This window comes from Panulirus ornatus, chromosome 71, assembly GCF_036320965.1.
Source record: "Panulirus ornatus isolate Po-2019 chromosome 71, ASM3632096v1, whole genome shotgun sequence".
In the NCBI taxonomy this organism is placed as follows: domain Eukaryota; kingdom Metazoa; phylum Arthropoda; class Malacostraca; order Decapoda; family Palinuridae; genus Panulirus; species Panulirus ornatus.
Genome location: NC_092294.1, coordinates 16003434 through 16017698, shown reverse-complemented (window position 1 = coordinate 16017698; position 14265 = coordinate 16003434). Strand labels below are relative to the sequence as shown.

Genomic DNA, 14265 nt, shown 5'->3' with positions numbered 1-14265 from the left:
ATATTTTTTTTTAAAATATCTATCTATCTGTCTATCTATCTATCTATCTATCTATCTATCTATCTGTCTGTCTGTCTTTCTATCTGTCTATCTATCCATCTATCTGTCTGTCTATCCATCTATCTATCTCTCTATCTATCTATCTGTCTGTCTGTCTATCTATCTATCTGTCTATCGGGGATGTGCCCGGCTTCTTTTGCCTGCCTCCTGAATGTATATGCCTGCCTGCTGGATGTATATGCCTGCCTGCTGAATGTATATGCCTGCCTGCTGGATGTATACGCCTGCCTGCTGGATGTATATGCCTGCCTGCTGGATGTATATGCCTGCCTGCTGGATGTATATGCCTGCCTGCTGGATGTATACGCCTGCCTGCTGGATGTATATGCCTGCCTGCTGGATGTATATGCCTGCCTGCTGTGAATGTATATGCCTGCCCGCTGAATATATATACCTACCTGCTGTAAATGTATATGCCTGCCTGCTGAATTTATATGTCTGCCTTCTGGATGTATATGCCTACCTTCTGGATGTATATGCCTCCCTGCTGGATGTATATGCCTTCTTGCTGAATGTATATGCCTCCCTGCTGGATGTATATGCCTTCTTGCTGAATGTATATGCTTACCTGCTGTATGTATATGCCCACCATGCTGGATGTATATCGGGCATTTCATACACATCTAAATCTAATTTTTTGAGACATTTTCTTTGATTTTTGTGGTTAGATTTTGAAGCTTATGTATATGTTTTGAGACATGTGTATTGCCCTTGTGTTTCCGATGTTGCAATACAGTGTTTGGATGCCTTAGTGTGTTAACGAAGGCTCCGTACTGTGTATATAGAACACCGCCCGCTCTATGTATATATATACACCGCCTCCCCGCGCCCGACTCCAAAGCAACCTCACTTACCCCCCCCCCCTTAATCACCCCCCTTAAACAACCCCAAAACCCCACCCACCCACCTCCCAAAACCCCCAAAACCCACCCCCCCCTGATATTACAGGAGGCTGAAACCCTTGTATCCTGAAAGCCTGAATGGAGTGGGTGTTGCCTTCCTGAAACTCGCCATCATCAGCCCTGAAATGTGTATGATTTCAGGGCCCTGAAATGTATCGGTTTTGCCCCTAAAAACCTTAATTTCAGGGCCCTGAAATCTATCGGTTTTGCCCCTAAAACCTTAAAGATGATTTCAGGGCCCTGAAATCTATCGGTTTTGCCCCTAAAACCTTAAGATAATTTTAGGGCCCTGAAATCTATTGGTTTTGCCCCTAAAACCTTAAAGATGATTTCAGGGCCCTGAAATCTATCGGTTTTGCCCCTAAAACCTTAAAGATAATTTCAGGGCCCTGAAATCTATCGGTTTTGCCCCTAAAACCTTAAACATAATTTCAGGGCCCTGAAATCTATCGGTTTTGCCCCTAAAACCTTAAGATAATTTTAGGGCCCTGAAATCGATCGGTTTTGCCCCTAAAACCTTAAGATAGATAATTTCAGGGCCCTGAAATCGATCGGTTTTGCCCCTAAAACCTTAAAGATAATTTCAGGGCCCTGAAATCTATCGGTTTTGCCCCTAAAACCTTAAAGATAATTTCAGGGTCCTGAAATCTATCGGTTTTGCCCCTAAAACCTTAAGATAGATAATTTCAGGGCCCTGAAATCGATCGGGTTTGCCCCTTAAACCTTAAAGATAATTTCAGGGCCCTGAAATCTATCGGTTTTGCCCCTAAAACCTTAAATATAATTTCAGGGCCCTGAAATCTATCGGTTTTGCCCCTAAAACCTTAAGATAGATAATTTCAGGGCCCTGAAATCTATCGGTTTTGCCCTTAAAACCTTAAATACAATTTCAGGGCCCTGAAATCTATCGGTTTTGGCCCTAAAACCTTAAGATAGATAATTTCAGGGCCCTGAAATCGATCGGTTTTGGCCCTAAAACCTTCAAGATAATTTCAGGGCCCTGAAATTATCGGTTTTGCCCCTAAAACCTTTAAGATCATTTCAGGGCCCTGAAATCTATCGGTTTTGCCCCTAAAACCTTTTAAGATGATTTCAGAGCCCTAAAATCTATCGGTTTTGCCCCTAAAACCTTTAAGAAAATTTCAGGGCCCTGAAATCTATCGGTGCTCTGATATTAATAGACTTTTTGCCCCTAAAATCTATTCGGCTTTTAGGGCCTTTATTCCCCTCCCTCAGTACCGTGAAGGTGACCCTTAAAGACGTGTATATATGACCTGAAATCCCTGAAATTCCGAATATATATATATATATAGATGTATATAAATCTGTATCGTACTGAATTGACTGGGTTACAGTCATAATAATCGTGTAATCTCCCCCCCTTAAAGGTTGAAGGGGGGGGGATAATTAGCCCCTGAAACAGAGGCATTAAACCCCACCCGCTTCAGCCATTGTTTGACTAGGGGGAAGGGATTATTTCACCCCCCCATGAAATCATGTTTATTTCAGGGGGGGAGATGGAATGCCATGGATGCTTGAAATTCATTCTTTCCTTTCCTTCTCTCCCTTTTCTTCCCCCCCCCTTTTATTCCCAGGGATGTTGCTTCGGGGGGAGGGGGAAGAAATTGCCTAGGGGGGGTATTACCTAGAAAATCCATGGAAGGACTGGTTGATCCTTGCATGGGGGGAGGAAAAAAATTGGGCCGACATGCATGGCAGATGCTGAAGGGGGGATGTGTGGGCGGGGCTTAGCCGCTGCGTCCTAGCTGGACTAATGCTTCGTAAATCAGTTAACACCTCCAATAAATGCTTTATTCAGGTGGATCGAAGGTGTACGTGAGTTTTAATTAATTTAATGATGGGATTTAGGCCTAAGGAGGCGTGGGATGTGGGTATGTTTTGGCGAGATATTGGTCGAGGTTTGGCTGCGCATGGGAGGGAGGCTGCGCGCGCAGGCCGGTGGGCGGAGCCGGAGAGGCGCGAGACATGACGGGCGTTGCGGGAACCGCCCACTCAGTCACCACGCAACGCCCGTGAGAGCAGGGTCGTGACGTCGTCCCTCCCGGCACACCTCCCCACGTGACTTCGCGCGCCTCCCTCCCTCCTCCCCTCCCACTCGCACCGGCTGGCGCGTAGTGATTAACGTATTCGATCCCATACCGTTCTGTGTATTGGTTTCAAATAAGGGGCTTTTAGGGCGCCCTCCCCTCGTCCTCGCAAGGACCTCGTCAGGAGAGATCTCGAAGGGCTTGGGGATACAAACGAGGGCGAGACTGGGTTCCATCTCTCTCTCTCTCTCTAGGACGACCCACTCCCACAGTTGGTTCGTAGTGGCGACATGAAGCGCTCCTTCTGAAATATAATCCCGCGCGTCTCCACCAGGGTGAGTAGTACGGCTGGCCTCCAGGGGGGGTAGGGGGGGAGGGTCGTTCGTTTACCCGGGGGGGGGGGAGGTCGTGGGAGAGTGTCTATAGTGTGTGTGTGTGGGGGGGGTCGTGGGAGAGTGTCTACAGTGTGTGTAGGGGGTCGTGGGAGTGTGGGGGAGTCGTGGGAGAGTGTCTACAGTGTGTGGTGGTCGTGGGAGAGTGTCTACAGTGTGTGGGGGGTTGTGGGAGAGTGTCTACAATGTGTGGTGGTCGTGGGAGAGTGTCTACAGTGTGTGGTGGTCGCGGGAGAATGTCTACAATGTGTGGTGGTCGTGGGAGAGTGTCTACAGTGTGTGGTGGTCGTGGGAGAGTGTCTACAGTGTGTGGTGGTCGTGGGAGAGTGTCTACAATGTTTGGTGGTCGTGGGAGAGTGTCTACAGTGTGTGGTGGTCGCGGGAGAGAGTCTACAGTGTGTGGTGGTCGCGGGAGAGTGTCTACAGTGTGTGGTGGTCGTGGGAGAGTGTCTACAGTGTGTGGTGGTCGCGGGAGAGTGTCTACAGTGTGTGGTGGTCGCGGGAGAGTGTCTACAGTGTGTGGTGGTCGTGGGAGAGTGTCTACAATGTGTGGTGGTCGTGGGAGAATGTCTACAGTGTGTGGTGGTCGCGGCATAGTGTCTACAGTGTGTGGTGGTCGCGGGAGAGTGTCTACAGTGTGAGGTGGTCGCGGAAGAGAGTCTACAGTGTGTGTTGGTCGCGGGAGAGTGTCTACAGTGTGTGGTGGTCGTGGGAGAGTGTCTACAGTGTGTGGTGGTCGCGGGAGAGTGTCTACAGTGTGTGATGGTCGTGGGAGAGTGTCTACAGTGTGTGGTGGTCGCGGGAGAGAGTCTACAGTGTGTGGTGGTCGTGGGAGAGTGTCTACAGTGTGTGGTGGTCGCGGGAGAGTGTCTAAAGTGTGTGGTGGTCGCGGGAGAGTGTCTACAGTGTGTGGTGGTCCTGGGAGAGTATCTACAGTGTGTGGTGGTCGCGGGAGAGTGTCTACAGTGTGTGGTAGTCCTGTGAGAGTATCTACAGTGTGTGGTGGTCGTGGGAGAGTGTCTACAATGTGTGGTGGTCTCGGGACAGTGTCTACAGTGTGTGGTGGTCGCGGGAGAGTGTCTACAGTGTGTGGTGGTCGCGGGAGAGTGTCTACAGCGTTTGGTGGTCGTGGGAGAGTGTCTACAATGTGTGGTGGTCTTGGAAGAGTGTCTACAGTATGTACTGGGCGCGGGAGAGTGTCTACAGCGTGTGATGGTCGCGGAAGAGTGTCTACAGCGTGTGGTGGTCGCGGGAGAGTGTCTACAGTGTGTGGTGGTCGCGGGAGAGTGTCTACAGTGTGTGGTGGTCGCGAGAGAGTGTCTACAGTGCGTGGTGGGCGCGGGAGAGTGTCTACAGTGTGTGGTGGTCGCGGGAGAGTGTCTACAGTGTGTGGTGGTCGCGGGAGAGTGTCTACAATGTGTGGTGGTCGCGGGAGAGTGTCTACAGTGCGTGGTGGGCGCGGGAGAGTGTCTACAGTGTGTGGTGGTCGCGAGTGTCTAAAGTGCGTGGTGGGCGCGGGAGAGTGTCTAGAGTGTGTGGTGGTCGCGGGAGAGTGTCTACAGTGTGTGGTGGTCGTGGGAGAGTGTCTACAGTGTGTGGTGGTCGCGGGAGAGTGTCTACAATGTGTGGTGGTCGCGGGAGAGTGTCTACAGTGTGTGGTGGTCGCGGGAGAGTGTCTACAATGTGTGGTGGTCGCGGGAGAGTGTCTACAGTGTGTGGTGGTCGCGGGAGAGTGTCTACAGTGTGTGGTGGTCGCGGGAGAGTGTCTACAATGTGTGGTGGTCGCGGGAGAGTGTCTACAGTGTGTGGTGGTCGCGGGAGAGTGTCTACAGTGTGTGGTGGTCGTGGGAGAGTGTCTACAGTGTGTGGTGGTCGTGGGAGAGTGTCTACAATGTGTGGTGGTCGCGGGAGAGTGTCTACAGTGTGTGGTGGTCGCGGGAGAGTGTCTACAGTGTGTGGTGGTCGTGGGAGAGTGTCTACAGTGTGTGGTGGTCGTGGAAGAGTGTCTACAGTGTGTGGTGGTCGCGGGAGAGTGTCTACAGTGTGTGGTGGTCGCGGGAGAGAGTCTACAGTGTGTGGTGGTCGCGGGAGAGTGTCTACAGTGTGTGGTGGTCGCGGGAGAGTGTCTACAGTGTGTGGTGGTCGCGGGAGAGTGTCTACAGTGTGTGGTGGGTCCTGGAGAGTGTCTACAGTGTGTGGTGGTCGCGGGAGAGTGTCTACAGTGTGTGGTGGTCGCGGTGAGAGTGTCTACAGTGTGTGGTGGTCGTGGGAGAGTGTCTACAGTGTGTGGTGGTCGCGGGAGAGTGTCTACAGTGTGTGGTGGTCGTGGGAGAGTGTCTACAGTGTGTGGTGGTCGTGGGAGAGTGTCTACAGTGTGTGGTGGTCGTGGGAGAGTGTCTACAGTGTGTGGTGGTCGCGGGAGAGTGTCTACAGTGTGTGGTGGTCGCGGGAGAGTGTCTACAGTGTGTGGTGGTCGCGGGAGAGTGTCTACAGTGTGTGGTGGTCGCGGGAGAGTGTCTACAGTGTGTGGTGGTCGTGGGAGAGTGTCTACAGTGTGTGGTGGTCGAGGGAGAGTGTCTACAGTGTGTGGTGGTCGCGGGAGAGTGTCTACAGTGTGTGGTGGTCGTGGGAGAGTGTCTACAGTGTGTGGTGGTCGCGGGAGAGTGTCTACAGTGTGTGGTGGTCGCGGGAGAGTGTCTACAGTGTGTGGTGGTCGCGGGAGAGTGTCTACAGTGTGTGGTGGTCGCGGGAGAGTGTCTACAGTGTGTGGTGGTCGCGGGAGAGTGTACTAGTGTGTGGTGGTCGCGGGGAGAGTTTCTACAGGTGTGGTGGTCGCTGGGAGAGTAGTCTACAGTGTGTGGTGGTCGCGGGAGAGTGTTCCTACACTGTGTGGTGGTACGCGGGAGAGTGTCTACAAGTGTGTGAGACGTGGGGAGAGGGTCTACAATGAGTGGTGGGGCGCGGGAGAGTGTCTGCAGAGTGTGGTGTCGCGGGTGAGAGTGTCTACAGTGTGTGGTGGGCGCGGGAGAGTAATGAGAGTGTCTACATGTGTGTGTGGTCGCGGTGAGAGTGTTCTACAGCGTGTGGTGGTCGCGGTGAGAGTGTCTACAGTGTGTGGTGGTCGCGGCGAGAGTGTCTACAGTTGTGGTGGTCGTGGAAGAGTGTCTACAATGTGTGGTGGTCGCGGTTGAGAGTGGCTACAGTGTCGTTGGTGGCTAGGCTTGAGGTTGTCTACAGTGTGTGGTGGCTCGTGGGAGAATGGGTCTACATTGTGTGGTGGTCTTGGAAGAGTGACTACGGTATGTAGTGGGGCGCGGGTGGTGTTATACAGGTGTGATGGGTCGCGGGAGAGTGTCTACAGTATGTGGTGGTCGGTGGGAGAGTGTCTACAGTGTGTGGTGGTCGCGGGAGAGTGTCTACGTGTGTGGTGGTCGCGGGAGAGTGTCTACAGTGTGTGGTGGTCGTCGGAGAGTGTCTACAGTGTGTGGTGGTCATGGGGAGAGTGTCTACAGTGTGTGGTGGTCGCGGGAGAGTGTCTAGTGTGGTGGTCGGGGAGAGTGTCTACAGTGTGTGTGTGGTCGTCGGGAGAGTGTCTACAGTGTGTGGTGGTCGGAGAGTGTCTACAGTGTGTGGTGGTCGGGGAGAGTGTCTACAGTGTGTGGTGGTCGTGGGAGAGTGTCTACAGTGTGTGGTGGTCGCGGGAGAGTGTCTACAGTGTGTGGTGGTCGTGGGAGAGTGTCTACAGTGTGTGGTGGTCGTGGCTAAGTGTCATCTACGCACATAGCGTAATACTGCGTGATATCGGATACTGCGTCATATCGGATACTGCGTCATATCGGATATTGCGTGATATCGGATACTGCGTGATATCGGATATTGTGTGATATCGGATATTGCGTGATATCGCATACTGCGTGATAACGGATATTGCGTGATATCGGATACTGCGTGATATCGGATACTGCGTGATATCGGATACTGCGTCATATCGGATACTGCGTGATATCGGATACTGCGTCATATCGTATATTGCGTGATATCGGATACTGCGTCATATCGTATATTGCGTGATATCGGATACTGCGTCATATCGGATACTGCGTGATATCGGATACTGCGTGATATCGGATACTGCGTCATATCGGATAGTGCGTCATATCGGATACTGCGTGATATCGGATACTGCGTCATATCGGATACTGCATGATATCGGATACTGCGTGATATCGGATACTGCGTCATATCGGATCCTATTTTTCGAGGTGGATCTTCGGGGAAATGAAATAAATTGGGTGTGTAGGGGGCAGGTTTCTAACCCCTCTGCTCACCCCTCCACACCCACACCTAAAATCACCACACCACAATCCCTAAAAAATCCCCCCCAAAATTCCCTTAACCTTTAAATACCCTAAAGAGGTTTATTCGCGAAGAAATTCGCGTGTTTGGTTTATTCCGTCGCGGGTCACCTTGCGATCGGCCGGCGCCATCCCACACGAGCGTGGGGGATTTATTTTGTATGGTGAAGGGATTTATTTTGTATGGTGGGGGATTTATTTTGTATGGTGGGGGATTTATTTTGTATGGTGGGGGATTTATTTTGTATGGTGGGGGATTTATTTTGTATGGTGGGGGATTTATTTTGTATGGTGGGGGATTTATTTTGTATGGTGGGGATTTATTTTGTATGGTGGGGATTTATTTTGTATGGTGAAGGATTTATTTTGTATCGTAAAGGGATTTATTTTGTATGGTGGGGGATTTATTTTGTATGGTGGGGGATTTATTTTGTATGGTGAAGGGATTTATTTTGTATGGTGAAGGGATTTATTTTGTATCGTGAAGGGATGTATTTTGTATCGTGAAGGATTTATTTTGTATCGTGAAGGGATTTATTTTGTATCGTGAAGGATTTATTTTGTATCGTGAAGGATTTATTTTGTATGGTGAAGGGATTTATTTTGTATCGTGAAGGGATTTATTTTGTATCGTGAAGGATTTATTTTGTATGGTGAAGGATTTATTTTGTATCGTGAAGGGATTTATTTTGTATGTGAAGGGATTTATTTTGTATCGTGAAGGGATGTATTTTTGTATCGTGAAGGGATTATTTTGTATCGTGAAGGGATTTATTTTGTATCGTGAAGGGATTTATTTTGTAATCGTGAAGGGATGTATTTGTATCGTGAGGGATTTATTTTGTATGTGAAGGATTTATTTGTATCGTGAAGGGATTTATTTTGTATCGTGAGGGATTTATTTTTATCGTGAAGGAATTATTTTTTTTATCGTGAAGGAATATTTTGTATCTGAAGGATTTATTTTGTATCGTGAAGGGATTTATTTTGTATCGTGAAGGGATTTATTTTGTATCGTGAAGGGATTTATTTTGTATCGTGAAGGGATTTATTTTGTATCGTGAAGGATTTATTTTGTATCGTGAAGGATTTATTTTGTATCGTGAAGGGATTTATTTTGTATGGTGAAGGGATTTATTTTGTATCGTGAAGGGATGTATTTTGTATCGTGAAGGGATGTATTTTGTATCGTGAAGGGATTTATTTTGTATCGTGAAGGATTTATTTTGTATCGTGAAGGGATGTATTTTGTATCGTGAAGGGATTTATTTTGTATCGTGAAGGGATTTATTTTGTATCGTGAAGGATTTATTTTGTATCGTGAAGGATTTATTTTGTATCGTGAAGGGATTTATGTCCTTGGGCGACTGAAGGATTTTGCTTGTCCGTAGGAGGAATAAATTTCATGGCCGAAGGATTTATTTCCAAGGATTTTTTTCCTTCAGGAATAAATTTCATGGCCGAAGGATTTATTTCCAAGGATTTTTTTCCTTCAGGAATAAATTTCATGGCCGAAGGATTTATTTCCAAGGATTTTTTCCTTCAGGAATAAATTTCATGGCCGAAGGATTTATTTCCAAGGATTTTTTTCCTTCAGGAATAAATTTCATGGCCGAAGGATTTATTTCCAAGGATTTTTACGTAAAGGATTTTTTCTTGTGCCCAATTATATTTTTTTTCTGTCCGAAGGATTTATTTGTCATGTAAATGGTTTATTTTTTTTGCTTGTTAGGATTTATTTCTGTTGTTTTATATGATTTATTTTGTACTGTAGATTTATTCTTCCTCCAAAGGATTTTCTTTTCTATAATCCGTCGGATTTATTCTTTCTATAAAAAGTGTATGGGTTTACTCTGAGGGATTTGTTTATTGTACGAAGGATTACTTTGCCATCAAATGGATTTACTCTATTGTCCGAGGGATTTCTTCCGGCCTCTCAGGGATTTATATGTCTGAGGGATTTCTTTTGTCCATAAGGGATTTATTTGTCCTAAGGATTTCACTTGTCTTGTAAGGGATTTATTTGTCCGAAGGATTTATTTTGCTGTCTTAATTTTTTTGTGTTGCTTGAATGATGATATATATATATATATATATATATATATATATATATATATATATATATATATATATATATATATATATATATATATATATATATGTATATATATTCCTATGAGTCCACGGGGGAAAATGAAACACGATAAGTTCCCAAGTGCACTTTCGTGTCATAATCACATCATCAGGGGAGACACAAGAGAGAAATATAACAGTCAGTTGATATACATCGAAGAGACGAAGCTAGGACGCCATTTGGTAAACATGTGATGTGATTATTACAGGAAAGTGCACTTGGGAACTTTTCGTGTTTCATTTTCCCCGTGAACTCATAGGAATATATATATATATATATATATATATATATATATATATATATATATATATATATATATATATATATATATATCATAGCTGAAGGGAATATGAAATTAGAAAACGGTACGAGTGTGATTACAAGTAGACAGAATTGGGTAGAAGTAGATGTAGATTGCATGGCCATGACTTCAGCTAGTTCCGGGCTGCTTGCTGTCTACACAATCTACTTTCCCGGGATGAGAGTAGATGTAGATGATAATTATGACAGTGGTCGTTAGCTGACGGGACCGAACACAGGTGAAAAAATGTGGAAATTATGACACATTCGTGGTAATTAAAGGATTGGTTGGGGGTTGTTTAATGTGTATTAACGCCATTAATGGGGTTGGTAATGAGTGGGATGGGGGGGGGAGGGCTGTTCATGTAGCGGGTTGTACCAGTTGGGACGATTTCGATGTGGTTGTGGTGTCGAACTGCAACCCTGGGGACGAGGGATCTCTGGTGGCAGGATATGACGGTGGCGGGGTGGTGCAGTGTAGTGCTGTAACCCTGGGGACGAGGGATCTCTGGTGGCAGGATGTGACGATAGTGGAAATGGTGCAGTGTAGAACTGCAACCCTGGGGACGAGGGATCTCTGGTGGCAGGATGTGACGGTGGCTGGGATGGTGCAGTGTAGAACTGCAACCCTGGGGACGAGGGATCTCTGGTGGCAGGATATGACGGTGGCGGGAATGGTGCAGTGTAGAACTGCAACCCTGGGGACGAGGGATCTCCGATGGCAGGATGTGACGGTGGCGGGGATGGTGCAGTACCTTCTTCCCCCTTGACGTGTGGGATGTGGTCCAGGTGGTGATGGTTGGAGAGGTGTGTTTGAGCACCGCTTGGTTAAAGTGGTGTATGAGGGAACCCAAGGATGATCTTGTGTGCTCTTTTGAGCATCTTTTCCTCCAATGTCTCCTGTTGTGTGGTGGGTAAGGGAGGAGGAGACGCGGTGATAGAGGGGGGGAGAGGCAAAGGTGAGTTTGGGGAAGAATGGAAATTGTGTAGACGTTCTTTGGGTCCAGGTGCAGGGAGGGAGGCCAAGTGTCTTGAGTGTACGGTGAACGTAGAGGCGATGATAACTGCAGGATTGGATGATGGTGGTGCTGACGTGGTCCTTCCAGCTTAATCTACCGTCCAGTGACACTGAGGAGCTTGTGTGGATTGGACGACCTGGAGGGGACTGAGGCCTTGTGAGACAGTACGGGATGGGACAGTGCTGGAATCTTGGTGGACAGGACAAACCTGGAGGGGACTGGGGATTAGTGAGACAGTAGGGGATTGGACAGTGCTGGAATCTTAGTGGACTGGACAAACCTGGAGGGGACTGGGGCCTAGTGAGACAGTAGGGGGATGGGACAGTCTTGGTTTGATTGATGGAGACGTGTAGTGGTCGAGTCGTCCATAAGGATGAGGAAACACAAGGATCTCATGTGTGTTCTGTAGGAGAGACTCAGGACGTTCATAAGAATAAGGAAACACAAGGATCTCATGTGTGTTCTGTAGGAGGGACTCAGGACGTTGTTCATAAGGATGAGGAAACACAAGGATCTCATGTGTGTTCTGTAGGAGGGACTCAGGACGTATATAAGGATGAGGAAACACAAGGATATCATGTGTGTTCTGTATGAGGGACTCAGGACGTTCATAAGAAAACACAAGGATCTCATGTGTGTTCTGTAGGAGAGACTCAGGACGTTTTTTATAAGGATGAGGAAACACAAGGATATCATGTGTGTTCTGTATGAGGGACTCAGGACGTTCATAAGAAAACACAAGGATCTCATGTGTCTTCTGTAGGAGGGAATGAAAGGTACGACGCTGGCGGCGGGTGGAGGCGGCGGCGGCGGCGGCAGACAGCGGCGGCAAGGCGCCACCTCGGAAACGTATAGTCTCACGACGCTCACACACACATACGCAGCAAAGTCTATCGTCCATGGAAGTAGACTTGTACGCAGCACAAGACTGAAGATGAAGAAGATGGCATTGTCCATGATCATGTTGTTATGGTTGACGAAGATGAGGAAACCCCAGAGACTTTGCGTCTCACTATCTTGCCACGGGTCCATTGTATGAAGCCGCCATGGGTCCATTGTATGAAGCCGCCATGGGTCCATTGTATGAAGCCGCCATGGGTCCATTGTATGAAGCCGACATGGGTCCCTTGTATGAAGCCGCCATGGGTCCATTGTATGAAGCCGCCATGGGTCCATTGTATGAAGCCGCCATGGGTCCAGTGTACGAAGCCACCATGGGTCCATTGTATGAAGCCGCCATGGGTCCATTGTATGAAGCCGCCATGGGTCCATTGTATGAAGCCGCCATGGGTCCATTGTATGAAGCCGCCATGGGTCCATTGTACGAAGCCGCCATGGGTCCATTGTATGAAGCCGCCATGGGTCCATTGTATGAAGCCGCCATGGGTCCATTGTATGAAGCCGCCATGGGTCCAGTGTACGAAGCCGCCATGGGTCCATTGTATGAAGCCGCCATGGGTCCATTGTACGAAGCCGCCATGGGTCCATTGTACGAAGCCCACCATGACGGCTTCGTACACAGAGGTCGTCGTAATTTTGGAAAATACCAGCTCGTTTACAGAGCACATTTAAACGTCTCTATAAAGCGCCCTTGTAAACGACTCTATATAGCCCGTTTAAACGACTCTATACAGCCTATTTAAACGTTTATGTAAAGCCTATTTAAACGTTTCTTTAAAGCCCGTTTAAACGACTCTATACAGCCTGTTTAAACGTTTCTATAAAGCCCATTTAAACGACTCTATAAAGCCATTTTAAACGACTCTCTACAGCCCATTTGAACGTTTCTATAAAGACCATTTAAACGTCTCTATAAAGCCCGTTTAAACGACTCTATGCAGCCTGTTTAAACGTTTCTATAAAGCCCATTTAAACGTCTCTGTAAAGCCCGTTTAAACGACTCTATACAGCCTGTTTAAACGTTTATATAAAGCCCATTTAAACGACTCTATAAAGCCCGTTTGAACGACTTTATACAGCGCATTTAAACGTCTCTATAAAGCCCGTTTAAACGACTCTATAAAGCCCGTTTGAACGACTCTATAAAGCCCGTTTGAACGACTCTATACAGCGCATTTAAACGTCTCTGTAAAGCCCGTTTAAACGACTCTATAAAGCCCGTTTGAACGACTCTATACAGCGCATTTAAACGTCTCTGTAAAGCCCATTTTTAAACGCAATTTCCGCAGTCTAAATCCTGGTGGGAGAAAGTGGATAATGCCATGTGTCTCGCGTCGCGAATATTCTGGGAGCTACAATATTCGTGGAAGGCTCCAGGAAAAAGTGGCGGTGGTGTCGTATTCGCCAAATATTCTCGCCAAAAAAAAACGCTCCAGGAAAAAGAGGTAGTGGTGTCGTATTCGCCAAATATTCTCGCCAAAAAAACGCTCCAGGTAAAAGTGGTGGTGGTGTCGTATTCGCCAAATATTCTCGCCAAAAAAACGCTCCAGGATAAAGTAGTGGTGGTGTTGTATTCGCCAAAAAAACGCTCCAGGATAAAGTGGTGGTGGTGTCGTATTCGCCAAATATTCTCGCCAAAAAAACGCTCCAGGAAAAAATGCTGGTGATGTCGTATTCTCCAAATATTCTCGCCAAAAAAAACGCTCCAGGAAAAAGTGGTGGTGGTGTCGTATTCGCCAAATATTCTCGCCAAAAAAAACGCTCCAGGATAAAGTGGTGGTGGTGTTGTATTCGCCAAAAAAACGCTCCCGGATAAAGTGGTGGTGGTGTTGTATTCGCCAAATATTCTCGCCAAAAAAACGCTCCAGGATAAAGTGGTGGTGGCGTCGTATTCGCCAAATATTCTCGCCAAAAAAAAACGCTCTAGGAAAAAATGCTGGTGGTGTCGTATTCGCCAAATATTCTCGCCAAAAAAAACGCTCCAGGAAAAAATGCTGGTGGTGTCGTATTCGCCAAATATTCTCGCCAAAAACGCGAAATATTTGCTAGACTTACGTCTTTCAGACTCATTGATCACCTTAAGGAAATTAATCGCTCGAAGGATCCAATGTTTATTTATTTATTTATTTATTTATTTATTTTTCGTTATTTGTGA

The 14265-nt window shown here is 47.3% G+C and overlaps 1 protein-coding gene across 1 annotated transcript in view; it reads left to right on the top strand.

Moving 5' to 3' along the window:
• Window positions 1–3265: 3265 nt before the first annotated feature.
• The window catches only part of LOC139747987 (LIM domain only protein 3-like), a 53684-nt gene continuing 42684 nt past the window's right edge, over window positions 3266–14265 (top strand). The window contains exon 1 of the mRNA XM_071660514.1: window positions 3266–3345. The gene's annotated coding sequence lies outside the window, so the exon portion shown is untranslated. The remainder of the gene's footprint in view (window positions 3346–14265) is intronic.